General features: G+C 34.4%; 1 long non-coding RNA gene across 1 annotated transcript in view; it reads right to left on the minus strand.

Annotated features, from left to right (window-relative positions):
* LOC120889265 (uncharacterized) overlaps positions 1 to 22,037 on the minus strand; it is a 218,286-nt gene that overhangs the window by 76,594 nt on the left and 119,655 nt on the right. The window contains exon 2 of the long non-coding RNA XR_005733171.2: positions 19,302 to 19,369. This is a non-coding gene — a long non-coding RNA (uncharacterized LOC120889265). The remainder of the gene's footprint in view (positions 1 to 19,301; positions 19,370 to 22,037) is intronic.

Here is a 22,037-nt window from a genome sequence, read left to right on the forward strand (position 1 = left end):
AGATGGGCCCTAAATTCAAACACAAGTAAGAGAGGTAGAGGAAGATTTGACATCCACAGAAGAGAAGGCAATGTGACCACAAAAGCAGAGATTAGAGTGATTCAGCCACAAGAGAAACAAGTCAGCTATCAGAAAGGGAGCAAGGCACAGCTGGTTCTTCTACTTAGAGCCTTTGGAAGGAACTGAGCACTTTGACACCTTGATTTTGGCAGTGATACTGATTTCATAATTCTGACCTCCAGAACTGTGAGATAATAAATTTATGTTCTGAAAAGAGACTAAATTTGTGGTAAAAAATATCAGAGGTAAATATTATAAGTCATAAGAAATAATTTCTATGTGATTTCATATATTGGAAGTGTAGTCCCCAGTGTGGCAATGTTAAGAAGTGATGGGATCTTTACGATGTGGAGCCTAGTGGTAGGTCCTTAGAATTTGGGGGGTAATTGGTTCCTTATGGGAACTGCCCAAAGAAGGGATTAATGTAGTTCCTATGAGTACCTGAATTAGTCCTCTTGAAAGCAAGTTGTTATAAAAGAGCAACCATGAGCCCTGAATTGCTCTCTGGCTTCTTTTCTCATCATGTGATCTCTCCTACTTGTACATGCTCTGACAGTGAAGTCAACCACCATTTTATGGTATGGGAAGGAGTCCTCACAAGAGCAAGCAATGCTGATTAGACTTTCAGCCTCCACAAATGTGAACTAAGTAAACCTCTTTTCTTTATAAGTATCCACCTTCAATTATTTTGCTACAGCAATGAAAAACTAATACCAATGCATGATATTTAGTGATATTATAGATATAACAAAACTCCAAAAGAATTCATCTTGTGCATGTGTGCCTAATGTAATTGACCCCAAATAATAATGCATTATCAGGAAATAAAAGCATAAGTTATATTGTCAAATTGGTTTTCCAGGAATTAGAAACAAAAGTTATATTCTTGTGCTATGATTTAAAATCTGAGATTATTCTAAAGGCTTGCACTCGCCATTTATTCAAAACAAGCATCTAAAACACTAAGCAGAAATATTAGCCATTACTCAAGTAAATACAATGTAGATGTAAATTTTATTATCAACACCCTGTCTCCCAGATTTCTATCATCTTCTGGTAAGCAGGGTCAAGCAATATAAAAAACTCCCCTCAGATATTTCAAGACTTTAGTAATAATTAAAATCACCAACAGCCTAACTTTTCATAGTAACCAAACATGCTAAATGAAAATACATAAATCAAAAACTGTAATCAGAAAATAGTTTTTACTAAAACTAGTTCTCAAATTCTAATTGCTGTATTCTGCTTGGACCTTAAAATAGTATGATCTTTCCTTACATGTTTAATGACTGAGTATATGCCTAATACTTATTATTTATTTGTTAAAAATCTATTCAAATATCAGACCTCTAATTTCTGGGCTCTCTTAACATTTCTTTCCAATATATGCACAAAATGAATGCTATCATTACCTTTCAGTGCAATTCATAAACAGTTTGGATACATCTCCAAATTTCCTTATTGCAGTTGCTATTATTATTCTTACATAATATGACTTTATCCTATATATCTCTGGTCATTCCCTTTAATTTTGCATTATAGATTTGTGTAATAGTTCTATTCATGTCATCAAATCATTGTATAACTTGCCTGCTTCTTTGGAAGCCTTTCGAGGGAAGCCACACATTCATCATAGTCAACTACACTCTAAGTTCTCAAGATACTGCCAAACATTTCATCAATCTGGGATATGTTAAATACAATAGAACCAACCTTGTTTTACAAGAAGTTTATTTTTCTAGGCAAAGAGCTTCCATGTAAGGTCAACTTTTTGATACTCAATTAGTAAGAGTCATACATGCTTTTGAAATTCATATTAAACTACTCAGTGCTCCAATGACCTATTGGATGACATCATGTCATAATAGATTGGAGTTTTCAATTGAGCAATTTGCTTCAATAGTGCTGTCAAAAGCTAACAAGATTGTGGCAATGCTTCTAAGTGGACTCTCAGAATGTATATTGATGCAACTGATACTGCCATTAAAGTTTCTACACTGATATTGATAAGCTGGTTGGTACGCTACAAGACAAATGCCCTTTTTGGAAAGGATCAGAAAGCACATCAATGCACATTTCATTTCTAATCTTTCTTTTCCTTGGGCTATACTAAATATAGCAGTAAAGTTGAATAAAATTTTAATAATTGGTAGCCATATTCTTTTTCAAGTGTCATGAGCCAGAGAGGCATACAAAATAAATTTGGCTAATAAATCACAATCACAGTAACAGATTCAACAGAACTATAAGTCCCCTAAGTTCATCATTTTTAAAGGGATCAGCTCATTTAACACTAAAATGTATCTACCCTCAGGCTGAATGATAACATCTGTGAAGTAGCAACCAGCAACATTATGAAGTTTAGAATATCTAATTGAGATACTGAAAAGAGTTATGACTCTTAGGCCCAGTTAATTAAAAAGGTTGATTTTCCAGAAGGCAAACATTTATCTGATAGGAGTATATAGCTCTTAACTCACCTAAGATTTGAATTCAAAATTCTAAACGAGGTTGACTAAAGAGTTTATGACTCTTTTTTTTACCTCTTCCAGAGCTCTCCATCTAACAAATCTGATGATCATTGAATTTGTGTGAGCCATTTATTCAACTCATAGCCAAGGTTGATCCCTGAAACCCTATCCAATCCTGGCCTCTCATGGAAAAACAATTCTAAAGCTAGAAAGTACTTGCATAAATTATTTCAGAGATAGAAATGAAGTGATCAAATTATGACTACAGAGCCTAGGAACCTAGGGTATCAGTCAGGGGACTTTCTACTTTATGGTCTATTTTGCTGCTTCTATTCATGAGAATAATAGCCTACATGTAGAATTGGGTATCCAGGGTTTCTCTTTCCATATACCATTAACTTTCAATTTGTCTTTGTACAAACCACATTTTCCTTAACTAAATGAAAATTTTTTTAAAGTATGATTGAAATAGTGGTTTGAAAAGGACATTCACATGGTTCAATTGCTATCATACTAATCTCAACTACACAATGATGTGGCTAACACTATGGACTATTTTTTCTCTTAAATATTATAAGTGTCTAGATTCAGAACTATTATGCTAGACTTTATATGGCTGATATAAAGTTTGGGAATTCTCCATATCATTGACAATCTGTTGGTGAGAATAAAAAATACTATTCAGATAAAATACTAAGGTGCTAGAAATGACTAACTCAATGCAGAATTTATGAGAAAATGCTAAGGTAGCAATTAAGGATAAATGGAGTATTAAGGATCAAAAGAAGTAAAACTTGGATTTATTTCATCACTGTAAGAGAAAAGCAATTGAGGCTATGTAGAGAAAGAAGCTCAGACTCAGTGATCCCTGACTACCCGGTTTACAACTAGAGCTATTATAAAGCACAGAAAGACAAGGGCATATGAAGTTGAAGCATTTTGAGAAAAGAAGAAACTTAAAAAGAATACATGGGAATAATCAAATAGGTTAACAACAAACACAAAATAACCCATCTTATAAAATATAGCAACTAATAAATTTTAAAAAATAATAAAGCCATTGAATCTTCATTAGTCATTGCCCCTAGTTTGGTGAATGGAATGTAATAAACAATCTAAATATTAAAGTTGGCCACATGGTAACAGTATCATTATAACCAATACACAAAATTAGGATGTGGGAGGGCTGGGGGCATAGCTTAGTAGTATAGCACTTGCCTAGCATTCCTAAATCCCTAGGTTCAATCCCTGGTACTAAGAGAGAGAGAGAGAGAGAGAGAGAGAGAGAGAGAGAGAGAGAGAGAGAGAGAGATTGATTGATTGGGGGATAGACCAGAACATTAATATAAAGTTATCCAAGGCATACTGAGTATTACATGAAGATATGAAAGAAGAGAATGAATTCATTCAAGTCAAGGGGACTATAAAAGGAATATAAAGAGACTTTGCAAATGCACCACAAATCCTAAAGAAAAAATAGCCAATGGATATTTAAACAGTAAAAGAATCCCTAAATTGACTAAACTACTGTTCATAAATTGCTTATATCAAACTATAGATTAATGTCCTTAAAGATTAAGCACCAACATTATAAAACAATATAATTTTCACATAATATTTAGATACAGATATTATGTACATACTGAAAAAAATTCAATCTAAAATATTTTTTATTTTCCAAAATGGTAAAGCCAGAAGAAATAAGGGGAATTTAACTAATGAAGTTAAATGAAAAGTAACAAGTAATTTTAAGAAAGCAATGAAATCAAAATAGGACTAGACCAACTTCAAATGGAGAAATACAAAAACAATAAAGAGAATATCATTTTAAAATATTGAAATGGTAATGAATTTGAACAAGTTATTGCTGAATAATATTCAATCCATAAGGATATTAAGCATAAAACTGAACAGTCATTTATGCAGACAATAGTGAGTAGAATTAGCACCCTTGTAATGTAGTAAAGCAAAAAAAAAGCACTTTAAATGTAAAAATTTGACAGTGAATATGATAATGCATATCTAAAGAAAAATTAAAAGGTGTGTGACAAAGCAAGAAGTGCTGGCCTTGTTACTATCTAGCTTTGGTAAAAACTTCTTAGACACTGTTACTTGAATACCAAAATTTGGCACTGGTTTATGAATTTTTTAAATAACCTTTAAGTGCCTCCCAAAAGTATAAATTATCTTTATTAACTAGCAGGCTTGAATATTTAATTTTGGATATATTTTCTTTAAAATGTCTATGTATAAATGAAAGGATACCAGTTCTACTCCAGACATGGAAAACAAAATAATGATTAGAACTCAATCTTTTGAGGGACGTGGTGACACACGCCTGTAATCCTAACAGCCCAGGAGGCTGAGGCAGGCAGATCATGAGTCCCTATCCAGCCTCAGCAACTTAGCAAGGCCCTGAGCAACTTAGAAAGACCTTCTCTCAAAAAAAAAAAAAAAAAAAAAAAAAAAAAAAAAAAAAAAAAAGGCTGGGGATGTCATTCAGTGGTTAAGCACCTCTGGGTTCGATTCCTGGTACAAAAAAAAAATTCAATCTTTCTCCTTCTTTCTTCCTCTCCCCTCCCCCTTCCCCACCCTCTCTCACACATATACCCCTTTATGTTAGTACTGATGAGCCAAAATGAAATACCAGAGTCAGTACAAATTTAGCCTGATTCCCTAAATCCTTCTAAATGTATAGTGTTGCACAAGGATCACTGATATTCAGATGGTTCTACAAAATCATTCAGCACCCAAAGAAAGATAGACACTTGTCTTTAGCAGGCAGAGAGAGCTCTCTAGAACCAGAGAACAGATGACTAAATATTCAGTAACAAGTTAGGGAATAAAATGGTTCATTTTTATTTAACCCCTCATTTTCTCAGGAAAGCAAACTAAACAAAAGATCCAGTCAAAGATTTACAACATTTAGGAAACATGCATAACTGTCAACATAAGTGTTGCCAAATAAGGACAAGAAGGGCACATTTATTTGCAAAGGTTAAACAGCAAGGAGAAAGGAACCCAAGAGGAGTAATGAGGTGAAACTGTACAAGGACATTTCCAAAACAGCTTATATGTGTGTTTTGTGTGAAACAGTCTCTAAGAAGTCATAAAATTCTCATTGCGTAGTCATTTAAAAATCAGAGCATATAAAGGTAGACTTAAAATGCTTAATTATGCTTCTGGCTTTTTTTTTCTGAACAATTAATGTGAATCCTACAGTAATTTACCATTGGAAAATTCTTAGTTTAAAAGAAAAAAGTTCACAATAAACACCACAAAACTTGCTAAAGACATCAATATTTTTAGGAAAATACATTCAAGAATGTTTGAGTCATTAAATTATTTTGACCATTTATCTGTAGATACAACATATAATAATGTTTGGGGCTGAGGATATAACTCAGTAGTAGAGCACATGCTTAGCCTACACAAGGCCTACACAAGGTTTGATTCCCAGCAGCCATCCCCTACAAAATGATTCAAAACAGTTAATACTGTATTATAGTTTGTTATTTCCTTATCCAAATTATTCCATTTTGAATAAAGGTTCCTTTAAAAAGTATCAAACAAAGGAATGTAGCATTTTAAATTTTTAAACCACATTTAATGTAAATACTCTTTGGTAATAAAAATAATTTTATGTAATTTTAACATACTACTTTTTTGCTTATTAATTTGCAGTAGAGAAGATGCTCACTTGTAATCACTAAGGATTTCAGGTTGATCAGATTTGTCAGTGTATTTTTTAAACTAACAATAAATCACTTTACTGATGGCTCAATCAATTGTTGCCTATTTATTATGCCATTTTATCACTTACTTAATTTTCTAAATCAATTTTTATTTATAAAAAGCTTGTCCTCTTTTCCTTCAGTGTCACAGTGTTATGCCATGGATTTTGGGCCCTATGGAGCAAGGACAGCACCAGAATCAGGAAATAGGTACAGGGCACAAGTAAAAAGATAAGAGACACTCTAAGGTCCTGTATGGAGGTAGGAAACGTTCTATATTTAAATGATTGTGATTTCATTTAACAAGAAACATTTGTTATAATTATTAATTTCACAGTTGTATCATTTTAAGAAATATTAGTAATATTGCTTTGCAATATAATTTATAAACTGCAGCTGGGCACATAATCTCATATCTAAGAGCAATGCCTATATTCATTTGGTTTTCCTTTATGCAAAGGAAGAGCTCTTGTCTCCTAAAATAACCTATCTTCCTTTTGATATTTATTTCCAAATTTCCATTGCCCAAGTTTATTTAAAAGCTCAAAAAAACCCTGCAAACCTCTGGACTACACTTACTTAAAACAAATAATATACAACCTCAGATATTCATTTATAACATTTTATTGAAGTCATTCCATTAAATTTTTATTTTGGCCTCTACCATATGACACTGATCCTCCCCTTTACTTTTCACAGTTTAATGTACATATAAGTAAGCTTTACAGCACAACAAATTCTGATTCAGTGGATCTGAGGAAGGGCACAAAATTCTGCATTGCTAACAAACTTCCAGGTGATGTTGACCATATTTTAAGCATGGAGGGTCTAATCCAGAGTCTACAAAACTAACTTGAAAAGGTAAAGGAAGCCATATCTCAATAATATGATCTTGTGATAATTTGTGATCTGGCATTGTAGAGAGAAGTCAAAATAGGATTGTAGTAGTTTTAAAATTGCAACAAATGCTGCAGAATAGAATATGACGTATTATACAAGACAGGATTAACTCTATCATATAACAACCACTAGTGCCAAAGTCAGAAAAATAGAGCATTCTATTTTGCAAGGATGAATAGCTTCTGGCTATTTGAGATAATTTATTGCTGCAGTAAGGATTTTTAGAAACTAAGATGAGGGAACTTGGTTGATCTTGAAGACAATCAATAAATACTTGTTGAATAGCCAAGATCTCATGACACTATATTCTCAAGCTAAAAGGGAATCTCTCTAATCACTTCTAACTGTTGGCTCAGTAAGAACTGTACTGTATTCCCTGAAGATTGGGAAAAAATCTGCCATATGAGCAGCAACATAATTTTTTTCCTAAGTCAGAAGAAGATACATGTAGAAAAGTAAAATGGACTTTGCTATAGATTTTGGAAAATAGGAAAATAACATCCCATTCCTGTTTCCCAAAGTAATCACTCTGGACTATTTTGGGTACGGAATAAAGGGAATTATATATGTAAAGAGAACTTTGTTCCAAGAGAAAATCACACACACACACACACACACACACACACACACACACACACACAAACACAGATACATCAAGTGTCTGTGGGTTTTTACTTCCCTCTCAGTAACATGTGGACCTCATTGAATATTCATTTGGATCATTTCATTATGAATACCATTTAAGAAACAGGTGTTAACTTTCTAATTATGCTCTTGGATTAGTTTGTGCCCATATACAATGACACAGCTTTCACTCAGAAATAACAGCAGAAGAAAATAAGGTACATATTATCTTTGTTCTAATGACTAAAATTTGCACTTCTCCACTAGCCCAGAGAAGATGCACTTCTGTTTATTCTAGGCTAATTAATTCCAAAGTCATTACTACATTCCTTTCCAACACTTCCTCTCAGACCACCAAAGTCTAGCATTTAACTTTAATCTCTATTTTCATCTTTATATATTGTAGGGCATGTGGCATTTGTCTTAGGAAAAATCAGAAGCATCTAGATGAAGCCAAGAATTTTAGTATCATCATTTCCTATAATATATGCAGCTAAGCTGAAATAGGTCTGCTGTATTTCCTGATTGCCTCAATTTAAGGTAATTTGTGTTGAACTGTGATTCACGAGTTGTTGAAAACTAATCAATATACTGCTTAGTTTCAAACAAAAATTTTAAACAAAGCCATTTATGATAAATAACTGAAATGAAAAGACTAAGATTTTCACTGCATCATATTATTTTAATTTGAATGATCTTTTGTGATTGATTTGCATGTGGTAATGACTTGCAAATTAAGTTGTCAGAAAACTGTGCTGTTATGACCCAGTGACCAAGCTTTCACAGAGCTTACAATGAACACTGTGTGGTTTGAGGCCTCAGACTTTATTACATATGTACAAGGTGAAAATGCTTTTTGCAGCCTATCCAAAGAATGGCACTAATGAAGATTACCAGTAGTTAGAGAAGTAGAGGTTAACATCCCTGCCTCAACATTAATTGACTGGTTGAAGTGCTTGACTAGGGAATTATTTCTTTTCCTTTTCACTATCTTCTCAATAAAACAGATTCCTTCCTTTTCTTTCTTTCTTTCTTTCCTCCTCCTTCTCCTCCTCCTCCTCCTCCTCATTATTATTATTTTAGCAGCAGCGATTGAACCCAGGGACACTTAACCAGTTAGCCACATCCCCAGCCCTCCTTATTTTTTCTTTTGATACAAACTCTCGAACAGTTTCTTAGGGCCTTGCTAAATTGCTGAGGCTGGCTTTGAACCTGTGATCCTCCTGCATCAACCTCCTGAATCACTGGGATTATAGGCATGTACCACCAGGCCCAGCTCAGATTCCTTCCTTTTGACACCATCTCCACTTTACACCCCAGTAATATTCTGTTAGAAATGAAATCCAATAGGGCTGGGGAGGTAGCTCAAGCAGTAACGCACTCGCCTGGCATGCGTGGGGCACTGGATTCGATCCTCAGCACCACATAAAAATAAAAATGTTGTGTCCACTCAAAACTAAAAAATAAATATTAAAAAATTCTCTCTCTGTCTCTCTCTGTCTCTCTCTTTCTCTTAAAAAAAAAAAGAAATGAAGTCCAATAAAAATTCTTAATTTCCATGAAAACAGTGCACCTCAGGGGCCAATTAATCATTTTGAGACTTCACACAAAGGTTCATTCAGTCATATATGTGCAAAATGACTCAACTAAGTAAGGAATCTTCGAAGTAATAAAAGAGAAGTTAATCTAGTCTAGAACAATGTTGTCACTCTTAAGATAATAGATTGTATGCAATTCATCCATTCACTTTTAAATATCTTTGGGGAATCTCAAGATGGCAGGCCAGAGGCAGGCAGCATCCTGTGTCACTCCATGACCCAGGTCTCACCTAGTCAGAATACTGCATGTCAGAGAGTGTAAGACGACCCCGACACAGCTGATTTTCTCAGATATCACCAGAACTGTGACCCCCATGCAGGGCTCAGAGCCTCAGCATTCAAGCAGGACTCTGGAATCCTGGCACCTGAAATCCAAAGCCCACAGTTCTAGCTCATGCATGGCTCTCAAGTGGCTTAGCAGAATCACCTGTCAGCACCTCTGCAGAACTCCAGACTGCACTCTGCTCCCACGAAGGTCACTCAGCAACTACCTACCCACAGCATAATGCCATCGCCTAGTTCCCCCCACCCCACCAGACTCCTTAGCACTAGATGCAGACCGACTCCATCTTGGATAACCTTTCTCACCATATTTGGCAGGGAGGCAGTTCTCAGCTATCAGATGTGATCTCCATCTGGCCAGGTACCAGGAGGGATCTTGGAACCCTACAAGACACTACAAACCTATATAGCCCTTTCCATAGGGCTGGAAAGGGAGACACATGAGCAACATGAAAAGACAAGGGAAGAAATTACCATAAACAAATCAAGACACCACACCATTAGAATCATTGGCAGCCACAGCAGAAAAAAATGACAGAAAAAGAGTCCAGGATATATATCCTTAAAATGTTCTGTGAACTCAAGGAAGATATAAGAGAGCAAATACAAGCAGTGAAAGATCACTTTGATAAGGAGCTACATAAACAAATCCAAGAAGCAAAAGATCACCTCAACAGGGAGATAGAGCTTCTAAACAAACAAACAAACAAACAAACAAACCAGAAATCCTTTAAATGAAAGAAACAATAAACCAAATTAAAAGCTCAAAGGAAAGCATCACCAACAGAGTAGACCACTTAGAAGATAGGAGATCAGACAATGAAGATAAAATATATAATCTTAAAAAGAACATAGACTACATAGTGATAATGGTAAAAAACCATGAGCAGAATATTCAAGAAATATGAGATAGCATATAGTATAGACCAAATTTAAGAGTTATTGGGATAGAGGAAGACATAGAGATCCAATCCAAAGAAATGAATAATATATTCAATGAAATAATATCAGGAAACTTTCCAAACATGAAGAATTAATTGGAAATCCAAATTCAAGAAGCTTACAGGACACCAAATGTACAAAATCACAACAGATCCACACCAAGGTACATTATAATAAAAATGCCCAAATGCAGAATAAGGAGAGAATTTTAAAAGCCATGAGAGAAAGGAATCAGATTATATATAGGGGAAAACCAATTAGGATAACAGCATAATTTTCAACACAGACCCTGAAAGCTAGAAGATCCTGGAACAACATATATCAAGCTCTGAAAGAAAATGAGTGACAAACAAGAATCTTGTATCCAGCAAAATGAAGCTTCAGATTTGAAGATGAAATAAAAATCTTCCATGATAAACACAAGTTAAAAGAATTCATAGCTAGAAAACAAGCACTACCAAACATCCTTGGCAAAATATTCCATGAAGAGGAAATGAAAAACATCCATGAAAATCAGCAGAGGGAGTTAGTACCCTAAAGGAAAAACTAATCAAAGAAGAAAATCAAGTTAAATAACAAAAATAAACAAATATAGCTGGAAATTCAAACGATGTCTCAATAACTACCCTGAATGTTAATGGTTTAAACTCACCAATCAAAAGACACAGGTTAGCATATTGGATTAAAAAAAAGACCCAACTATATGCTGCCTACAGGAGACTCATCTGAAAGAAAAGATATACATAGATTGAAGGTGAAAGGTTGGGAAAAAAAATCATACCACTCACATGGACTGTGGAAGCAAGCAAGGGTGTCCATACTCATCAAATATAGTAGACTTCAAGCCAAAGTTAGTCAAAAGGGATAAAGATGGACATTACATACTTCTCAAGGGAACCATACACCAATAAGACATAACAATCATAAATATATATGCCCCAAACAATGGTGCAGCTATGTTCATCAAACAAATTCTTCTCATGTTCAAGAGTCGAATTGACCACAACACAATGATTTTGGGTGACTTTAACACACCACTCTCACCACTGGATAGATATTCAAAACAAAAGTTGAATAAAGAAACTATAGAACTCAATAATAAAATCAATAGCTTAGACTTAATTGATATATATAAAATATGTGAACCTGAGTCAGGCAGTTACACTTTCTTTTCAGCAGCACATGGATCCTTCTCTAAAATAGACCATATAATATGCCACAAAGCAACTCTTAGCAAATATAAAAAAGTAGAGATACTACCATGCATTTTATCAGATCATAATGGAATGAAATTGGAAATCAACCACAAAATTAAAAAATGAAAATTTCTCCATCACCTAGAGACTAAAAAATATGCTACTGAATGATCAATGGGTTCTAGAAAACATCAAGGAGGAAATTAAAAAATTCTTAGAGGTAAATGAGAACATAGATACAACATATCAAAATCTCTGGGACACTATGAAAGCACTACTAAGAGGAAAATTCATTGCATGGAGTTCATTCCTTAAAAGAAGAAAAATAAATGATCTCACACTACATCTCAAAGCTCTAGAAAAAGAAGAAGAAATTAAATATCTTTGATCTAAGAATTGCCACAGCTTTCCCTGATTGGCTTGTTTCTAATTGCATGAGTTACTGAAGAGCAAATTTATCTTCTGTATACTTCATGTGGGAGGATCCATCTACCATTCCTTCTACACCTAAAGACAAATGTTCACATACAAAAACAACAAGTGGATATGAAGAAAGGGAGAAGGGACAGGGGAATCCTAATTGTTCAGTAGGATCTACTAAGTACACAATTTTACATGCTTTACCTATTTTGATTTTCACAACACTCCTGCAAATATGATTCCTCATATACATTTCCCAGCTGATGTTGAAGTTATGCAGCAATTAATTATCAATAGCATGGTCAAGGCTCACTCTACTCTATTAACCTCAATCATTACTTTTTTCAGAAACTCCCTTAACATCATCATATGTGCTACCACTGTAGCTGTTTTAACAAATCCCTCTCAGTGCATCTTTCTGTGTTGCCAGGTTGTTGTTAACTTGCCCCCACACTACTCTGGGAAAGGAAAGGCTATGTCTTACTTTTGTTCCCTACTGGGTCTAGTACAATGTCTGACACAAAACACAGTAAGTTCTCAGTAAATGTTGAAAGATGACTAAATTACTTCAAAGCCTATGATATTTTCAGGTCTCTTTTTATCTTGATCTCCCAACACCACCCAATCAGACATAATCTCTCCCACTTCTGAACTTATCATTCTTTATTCTTTGAAGACACTATAGTTATTTTTCATCAGTCACATGCTTTCTAATATAGCATACATTCTTTGAAGCAGTATTATTCATATTTGCCTAGCAACCAACCACAATGGCTCAGTAATGATAGCCTTCATATGTGCGTTTATTGAATACCTTCTCTTTTCTAGCTACTTTATTGGATACTAGGTAGGGGTGATTCAAAGTCAAATAGCACACAGTCCTTCCTCTCGAGGGGATCATTGTCTAGTCACAACAGTCTAGTTATAATTGAGTGTGATAAATACTATGATTGATGCACGAACAAGGTGTTATGAAAGCACACAGAAACGAGTATGTCTGCTTTTAACAGCAGAGGTAATATTTAAATGAATCTTATCTGTAGCAGTGCAGCAGGTGATACAACTCAGTCATCTTTCTGTAACAAAGAGCTTTAAAAATAGTTGACAATGGAATTGTCAAACATAACTCCTTTTCCCACCAATAAAATGGCTAGTTGTTTCTCACAAGTATTAATCAAAACTTGAGGACTGTAAGACCCATGGACTGATGAGTGAAGAACATTAAGTTCAAATATCACTCCAACCCCTGACTTTGTTTGACCTTGAAAAAAGTTACTTAAACTCTGAGTTTTAATGTTTTAATCAGTTTAAAATGAATATGACAGTAACATATTGAGTTGGAAAAATACACATAAAACTCATTAAATAGAATATAAGCTTAGGGCTTTGTAGGTACTCAATGTTAGTCCTCCTAATAAATTTAGAAGCAAGGGACATTACTGCCTGGGCAATAACTTCTTAATTCAATTATAAAAAAACACTCTGCTTTTCCAATATCTCTTCTGTCAGTTTTATACTCTTAAAGACACTAATTCTTCCTTCATCTATAAATTCTCTAGGCCAGGAGATACCTGTTGCATTCTAACAGCCCAATCTATACATTCATTCATTCATTCAGGCAGTGAATTGCTTATATTCACAGATTTACTCAGCATCTACTGATATGTACATGATTAAACGCTAGATACTCTGGATGATAGAGATGCAAATGTCAGTGTCTATATAATTCATACAAATATGACATGGTAGCAAATGACTATTTATAATTTGAAGGAGCATGTAAAGAGTGATCTAAGGTCAACATGATATAGTTAATTTGGACTTATAATTCAGAAGAGTGAAGATAGTAATGAGTAAAATGCAGCAAATCATTAGTGCAAGGCTCATCAGGGAGGTTTGTGCTTAACTTTGATTTGAAAGGCTGAGTAGTTTGAAGAAATAAAATGGGTAAAACTGACACAGATTGAATGATATGAACTATATAGTACTACAATTAAGAGCAAGATCTTAGTGATGAAATGGAACTTGATTAGAATCCTGACTCTACCATTTACAGTTTCTGTGGTATTGGGCAAGTTTAACATCTTCAAACCTTATAATAAAGTGGGGGATATGAAGGACACCTGCCTCACAGAGTTGTTGTAGGATGGAATGTGATAATGCATAAAAAGCACTTTCTACATGCTGGATTTATGATAGATTCCTAATAAGTGGTATATGCAGATATAAAATTCCAAAAATGATATCTGCAGTGGGACAAATCAGTTATTTTTCAAAATGGAATATTTCAATACAGAACAGATGAAAAACCTGGAAAGATTGATAGGCTAGTTTGTGAGGGTTTTGAATGCCAGGCTAAAGGATTTTGATTCCATTCAAAAATGTCTTACTTAAAATGCTCCATCTTCGGTTAAAATCCATTTGTTTTTCTACAAGCCTCAGTAGTAAAAGAGATACAATGTGAGCAATTGATCTCAAGTATATAGCAATATTGCAGTAGAGTACTAAAGATAATTCAGGTGGCCTTATTCACAAGTTTTATCAAATTATCAATAGACACATTTTGAACATTTCATTTTTGTCCTACTCTGCAAAATGTTTGTAAATTTGGTCCATTTTTACCTGCTTTCTGCTACACTGAGGGATTTCTTGATCTGGTTAATATGGTACTGTAAACTGATGATAATTCCTTTTCAAGCACTTAAGGCATCAACACAACACTCATTTGATTCTTCAAGCACCATTAAATTAAACCTCTAACAGCACTATAAAGCGTTAGTAGCACATGTAATTATAAGTCTTTGGTGTTTATCAGTGGGACACTATCTTAAAATGGCCAACTACCCAGGTGATGGCTCCACTATCCCATCTAATCAAGACAGGGAATTGCTAAGGTGATGAGCAGCTAAGTATGTCACCATCTACACTGTTGAAACTTGGAGGAAAGCAGGCTAAAGATCCTTAGTAACATTCAATACTCTTTATACCAATTAGCCATATGATAGCATGGAATCCAAGAGCACAAGACACACTTTCAGATCTAAGCTGTTAAATTCTTTTTTCAATTGTAATTATTAATGCATATTGATTGTACAAATTGATGGGTTCCACTGTGACATTTCCATACAGGCACAAGCTGTTAAATTGTGATAAGTAAAATACCAAGTTTATATTTTTAAAAGTCTCAGTATTTCATGATAAATATTCACAAGGGGCATAAATAAACTTCTGCAGAATAGCGTGATTTTAATTTTAAGTTCCTCTGCTGACTGCTGATTTAAAGCCTCACTTATTTCTAACTCCACAAGATGAGGATGTTTTACTTACAATAAAATCACAAATAGCTCTAATGTAGAAGTAGTATCACCAGTAATATATTAGGCTTGAGGAGTAGCATGTGTTGATTTACCAAAACTATGGACATTTGGCATTTGATTTCATTTGTACTCATCTCTGAGAATATTAATCATATATTTAGTATATGAGCTCTGAGAATCTGAAATGGCTATCTAAATATACTATTGTGAGATATGTGTAGGGTTATAGAGTTATATTCAATTAACCTATGTCTCAATTAATGTAAATGGAGCATCAAGCTTTGAAGAGAAGAGCCATTTTTTTTTTTAGTTTACTGTTCTGCTATCAAGAGTTTACCTCCATTGATTTAATATTGAAGTGGTTAAATGTGGAATGACTTTTTCGATGAGATGAAAAATATTTCAATTATTTGAACTCTTGCCTCTTTACTACACTGATATACAACTAAATGTGTACTGGCATGCATAGTCTGTCAATACAAACCAAAAGGGCATATAATATGCAATGTGACTTTTGCCAGTAGACAAAACCAGAAAATTGCTTTCAATAGGAATTTGGTAGAAAGGGGCTTGTAGTGGGGTCAGATTGACTGGGAAGTGAATAGGCTGGGGGAATAGATGTGAATTGCCAAGAAAGAGAAGGGTTAAAAACAACAACACAACCCAACAGAGGGTGATAGGAAAGTGTGCAGCATATGGAAGAAAAAAAGAAATGAGCCTAAGTGCACATGTGCATGCTCATAATGCACACACAAATAATTTCTCATCTTTCCTTCTATGAAGAAATGAAATAAGATCTAAACATTTCAGCATGACCCAGAAGTAAATGAAGACAACTGAGGGCAAAGCAGAGAGGGTAGAGTAGTAGGTGGCATCTAGAGAGGCTGGAGGTGATATCCAAATGTGAGTTCTAAGATAAAGGAAATGTGAAGTAGATCAGTGGATAAAATAACTCACAAAGATGTGCTGCATCTGCAGCCACTGAAAATGAAATGACATTGAGTTATGAGCAAGGTGTTTGGACTCAGAGAAGCATGAATAGGAATCCAAGCTTTTCTACTTACTGGCTCTATGACCTTGGGTAAAGTCTCGAATTCTTCATCAGTAAAATAGGTATTCCTATTTTATAGAGCATCTCATCCATAGTAACTGATCAATAAATAGAAGCCATATTTATTGTGAGTATAACTGATGGGCATGCATAAGTGAATTTTTCCTCCAAGAAGCTATGTCCTAGTAAGTTCCTGTAACAATCACTTTGTGGTAAAGCAGGGATTTGTGAATATGTTGGAAAGGGAAACTGCCTAAACATTCTTCCCTAATCAAATTACCTAGGAAACTCATGGAAAGTTCAAATGACACAGGTTCTAAATACATAGAACTTGCAACAAAATTAGCAATAAGCTGGATCCACACAAAACTTTCTCTCCATCGAAAAGCTTCACATTATCTTTTCCCTTACAATTTTTTAAAACTCAGGAATAATATAGGAAACTATAATTAGCATCTCAGAAAATACATTTAGCAGGCTAGAAAGTAAGAATGATAAAATACAACTCAACACACACACATACACACACAATTGAGGATTGATTCTCTTATGAAAACTACACATGTGCAAGTACACATGTTCATTTTTTACCAAACAAACAAATAAATAAAATCATTTGCTCTTGTGTAAACATAATATAACTATCAGAAAAGTTATAAGGAATGATGTTATTTTTTAGATTTCTGTTACTGTGAAAAAATACTTGAGGAGTTAAACTTGAAGAGAAAAAGATTTAATTTGACTCATGGTTTCAGAGATTTCAGTCCATGATTGGTGACAAGGCCTGTGACAAGGGAGAGCATCATGGCAGGGAGCATATGGTAGAGCAAAGCTAATCACTTCATGGTGACCAGGAAGCAGAGAGGGAGAACAAGCATAAAAGACAGACTAGGGACAAGATATGGCTTTCAAGAGCATGTCCACAAGGATCGACTCCTTCTACCCAGGCTCTCCCTCCAATATTTTCACCACCTCCGTATAAACAATTAAATTATTAATCCATTAGTGGATTAACCCACTGATGAGGTTAGAGCCCTTATGTTCCAACCACATTCTAAAGGCCTTACCTTTGAACATGTCTGTTTCGAAGACAAACTCAACATATGAGATTGGGGGGACATTTAAGATTCAAGTCATAATTAGAAATTTATTGTCAGAAACAATACATTATAGAATTCCCATTTCGCAAAATAAAATGAAACAAAAACTCAGTAATAACAAAATTCTAGGCTTCAGAATTTTTAACTTCAGAATTCTTTAACTTCAGGAAAATCAAGAATATCTAACTACTATTTTAAAATATGGCTTTGGAACTTGTCTCTAAAGTAATAATATATGAAAGAAAATGATAAACATTGGTAAGAAACCAATAATATATAATTCACTTACAAATGAATGATATGCCAAGAAAAAAACAAATAGTTTACTTTGTGGAAGTCTTAAAAAAAATCCTACATAAAATTGGCCAGAAATAAGTAAATATTAAAAAGTTAATAACATTCTTGTCTAACAATAATATCCAGCTAAAAAGTATAATGAATCATGAGACTTTATTATGTTAAATCAAGGTAAATTTGGTCCGAAGCCTCCTCTGTCCCTTGAGTCCCTATGTATCAGAGCTGCAATCTAATTGTGTTTGTAAACATGCTGAAAGCCTAATATAGGAGTACATTTTTCTAACAAATAGCTGAACAGAGCCAACATAGCTGTCATGCTTCAGCCAATCACAGATTACCAAATGATCAGACCATGTGCAAATAAGGCAAAGCCATCTGTAAGTCATCAAGCTAGTTCTGTAGGCCACTTTCAATTTCTGTCTATAAATACTTCCTGTGCAGGTTGTGGAGCAGAGCTTCCTGAACCTCTTCTGGTTCTAAGTCCTGCCTGATTCAAATATTGTTCTTTGCTCAAATAAACTCTTTTAAACTTTGTCCAAAGTGTTTCTTTCAATAATTAATAAGGATAAAAATTTTTAGGAAACTCTATAAACTCATATATTGACAGTCTTGGGTGAGAAGATGAAGTGAAAATATCTGTATACCCCAAATTTTTTTTACTACAATTACCATAAAAAGCAGAATAGGGATCAAATCTAGGGAGTAATAACTCAGTGAAATGATTTTAAAATTTCTATGGAAAAACAAATGATGAGAATATACAAGGCACTATGAAAACTGAAAATCAATGTGCTTGAAAATAGGGGTTGGAGTTACAACACAATTGTATTTTTAAACATCTCTTTTACATTTTAAATAAAATACCAAGAAATACAATTCTTCCTTGGGAAGAAATAAAGATACAGATCATTGGAACAGACTTGAAAGCCTAAAAAGAAACATACCATATGTAAAAGCAATGTATGATAAAGTTTTACAAAATAGAATTATTTAAGAATGCTTAATTTGTGGTGTGATGGGGCTGAGGCTATGGCTCAGGGGTAGTGCACTTGCCTAGCATGTGTGAGGCACTGGGTTCGAATCTCAGCACCATAAATAAATAAATAAATAGATAGATAGATAAATGTCAATCAACAACATATATATTTATAAAAAATATGTGGTGTGAGATAACTTAATAGTAAATTAGGAAAATAAAAGAATTAGACTCATCTTTATACCATATAAAATGCATTGTGGACAGATTAAAGAGTTAAAATTTAAAAAGTTAAAATACAGAAAACTTAATATAGAATAGAATATTTATTACCTCTGTGGATAATTCAGTTCTCTATTTTGAAGTAATAAGACATGTAAATGAAAGTTGAGAATCCAAACCTAAAATGTAAAAAAGTCCATATTAATTAGAAAAGCAAAATAAAATCCAATGGGCAGTACAGGGAAGAAATATTTATATCAAATATGACATGCAATATTAAATGCAATAATTCGAAAGTACAAAATGAAGTTTCAGTTCTTAAAAGGACAGTGAGTAAATATGTGCTGACAATTAACATGAATAGAATAAAAGAGTAACAGGCATATGGCAAACCTTAAATTAATATCTACCTTCAGTACCAATGTTCCAATCCTATTGATTCCAATTCAGACTTATTTTTCTGAAATTATGCACTTGACCTCTGCTCCATTTCAACCACTTTTGCTCTGGAACAGGCCTTCATATCTCTTCTATTTTGTAGTAACTCCCTACTTATATTGACTGACTCTAGCCTTACCCTGTCACTTTCCACAAGTCTATCATTCACCAGAGTAATCTTTTTAAAATGTAAATCTGACCATACCGCCATCTTTCCCCTATTCTTACCCTCAGCCTAAAAGCTTTGATTTATTCCATTATGAGTTTCAGAATCAATTTCAACACTCTTAATATTTTATGCAATATGCTCCCTGAACTAAGCTCTTATTATGTTCCCAAACTAATATCTGACACTCTTTACATTTTATTTCTTTTTAAATGAAACCATATATTATGTTAATCAAGATATAGCCACCCATATTTCTAAAGTCAAACAGTCCTGCACAGCTTATTAAAAAATCAGCCTCTCTTCTCTAATTCATACCAGTTCACCCCTATTTCTCCTCCACATGAACTGACTGGCCCTCAAGGTAGTTAGTGTAGGGGGCAAAGCACAATCTGGAGTAGAAGATGAAGGGGAAAAGGAAATAACATTTGTCTTTTCCTTTTAGTTTTCAAACTTGAAGGACCAGTTTTGGGAGGGGTAGAGAATGAATCCTGATTTATTATCAGGTGCCTGTGGGTTTTCCAAGTAGAGACGCACAGAGAAAGATCAGAAGAAAGACCTGTGCTGAAGTTATATACTATGAATGAAAACTGAAGCCAGGAAATGATTCAGGTGGCCCCATAGAGGGGTACAGATTGAAAAAGTGGGGACAGAATCTTGAGGAAACCCAGTAAGGGCAGAAGTTTCATAGGAAAGAGTACAGAACTGAAATTGAGTATACAGATTCCCAACGATATGACAACACATATTTCTGCACTTCTTTAACATAGAATTAGGATTCCATGCATGTACAGTTTCGGGTCCTGGTTTTGTAAATATTTTATATTTCTTTTTATTGAAGTAAAACACTTACGTGGCTTACAAAGTTAAATAGTACTAGAAGGCCTGTGACTAAAACAAGCAGTGTCTTGCCTTACCTCTCTATTCTATTTTCTGCTCCTTGGTTTAAATCCTTTGCCTGTGTCTTCCAGTATTTACCTCCATGTGCCTAGATAATATGCTATTTCTGGAAGTTCTTGATTTCTCATTTTTAGATATCTGACGATTCTGTGCCATGGATAATAAGAATTTAGCTATTATAAACATACTCTCCCCACCATTCTCTCTCACACAGTCACATTCCATTTTTTTCCCAATATAGATATATCACAATTATTGGTTAAACAATATTCAGTGTTTATCTCATTACAAGTATGTAAATATTGTTCACAGTGCATCCATGTATTGTATTACAATTGCATTTCCTTCTTTTTTACAGCATTTTGTTTCCCCTATAGTTAATAATAGTCTTAGTTATTCATTTGCCTGGTTTATTATGTATCCAAAGCCTGACATAAATGTAAACATTATCCCAGTGCATTAAATACATAGGTTATCTACCAGATTTTTCCTCCTTCTGCAGTCAGCCTTCCTTTGCCCTTAGTCTCTCTAAATCAATCTGGAAGAGTTGCTCTCAATCCATATCACAGCTGTCATCCTGGGATTTGCTTTCACTACCATTCTAGGCATCACTCTTGACCCTTTTCTGTGCCAAATCTTCCATGCCTTGTCTTGGTTTACCCTTTTTGGTCCTTTCTCATTCAGATGAAGCACATCTTTCAATAGCTTCCTGAGAAAGGAAAGATGGGAAATGTTATCAAAACATTTTCCTTTGAAGGAAAATGTCTCTGCTCTGCTTTCATGTTTGAATTTTATTTTTACTACTACTAGGGATTTAACCAAAGGGTATTTAACCACTGAGCCACATCACCAGTCATTTTTTTTTTGAGACAGGTTCTCACAAAGTTGCTAAGGGCCTCACTAAAATGTTAAATTGATGGCTTTGAACTTTCAATCCTCCTTCCTTAGCCTCCAAAGCTGCTGGGATTTATAGGCATGCACTACTGTGCCCTTCCTCAATTGAAATTCTTTTACTGTGAGAATTTCGAAGTCTGTACTTCATTGTCTTTGAGGTTCCAGTGTTGATTTTGAGAAATTTTATGTCATTCTGAATTCTGAGTCTTTTTCCTTCTTGGCTCATGCTGTCTGCCTCTCTCTCTCTCTCTCTCTCTCTCTCTCTCTCTCTCTCTCTCTCTCTCTCTCTCTCTCTCTCTCTCTCTCTCTTCCCCCCCCCCGCCTCTCTTTCTGTCTCTGTCTCTGTCTCTCTCTCCTACTTTGAAGGCTTTTGAGATTTCTTCATTATCTCGGTGTTCTTAAATTTCATAAATATACTTCCTGCCTGGATTTACTTTGAATATATCTTC

This window comes from Ictidomys tridecemlineatus, chromosome X (assembly GCF_052094955.1).
Source record: "Ictidomys tridecemlineatus isolate mIctTri1 chromosome X, mIctTri1.hap1, whole genome shotgun sequence".
Taxonomy (NCBI): Eukaryota; Metazoa; Chordata; class Mammalia; order Rodentia; family Sciuridae; genus Ictidomys; species Ictidomys tridecemlineatus.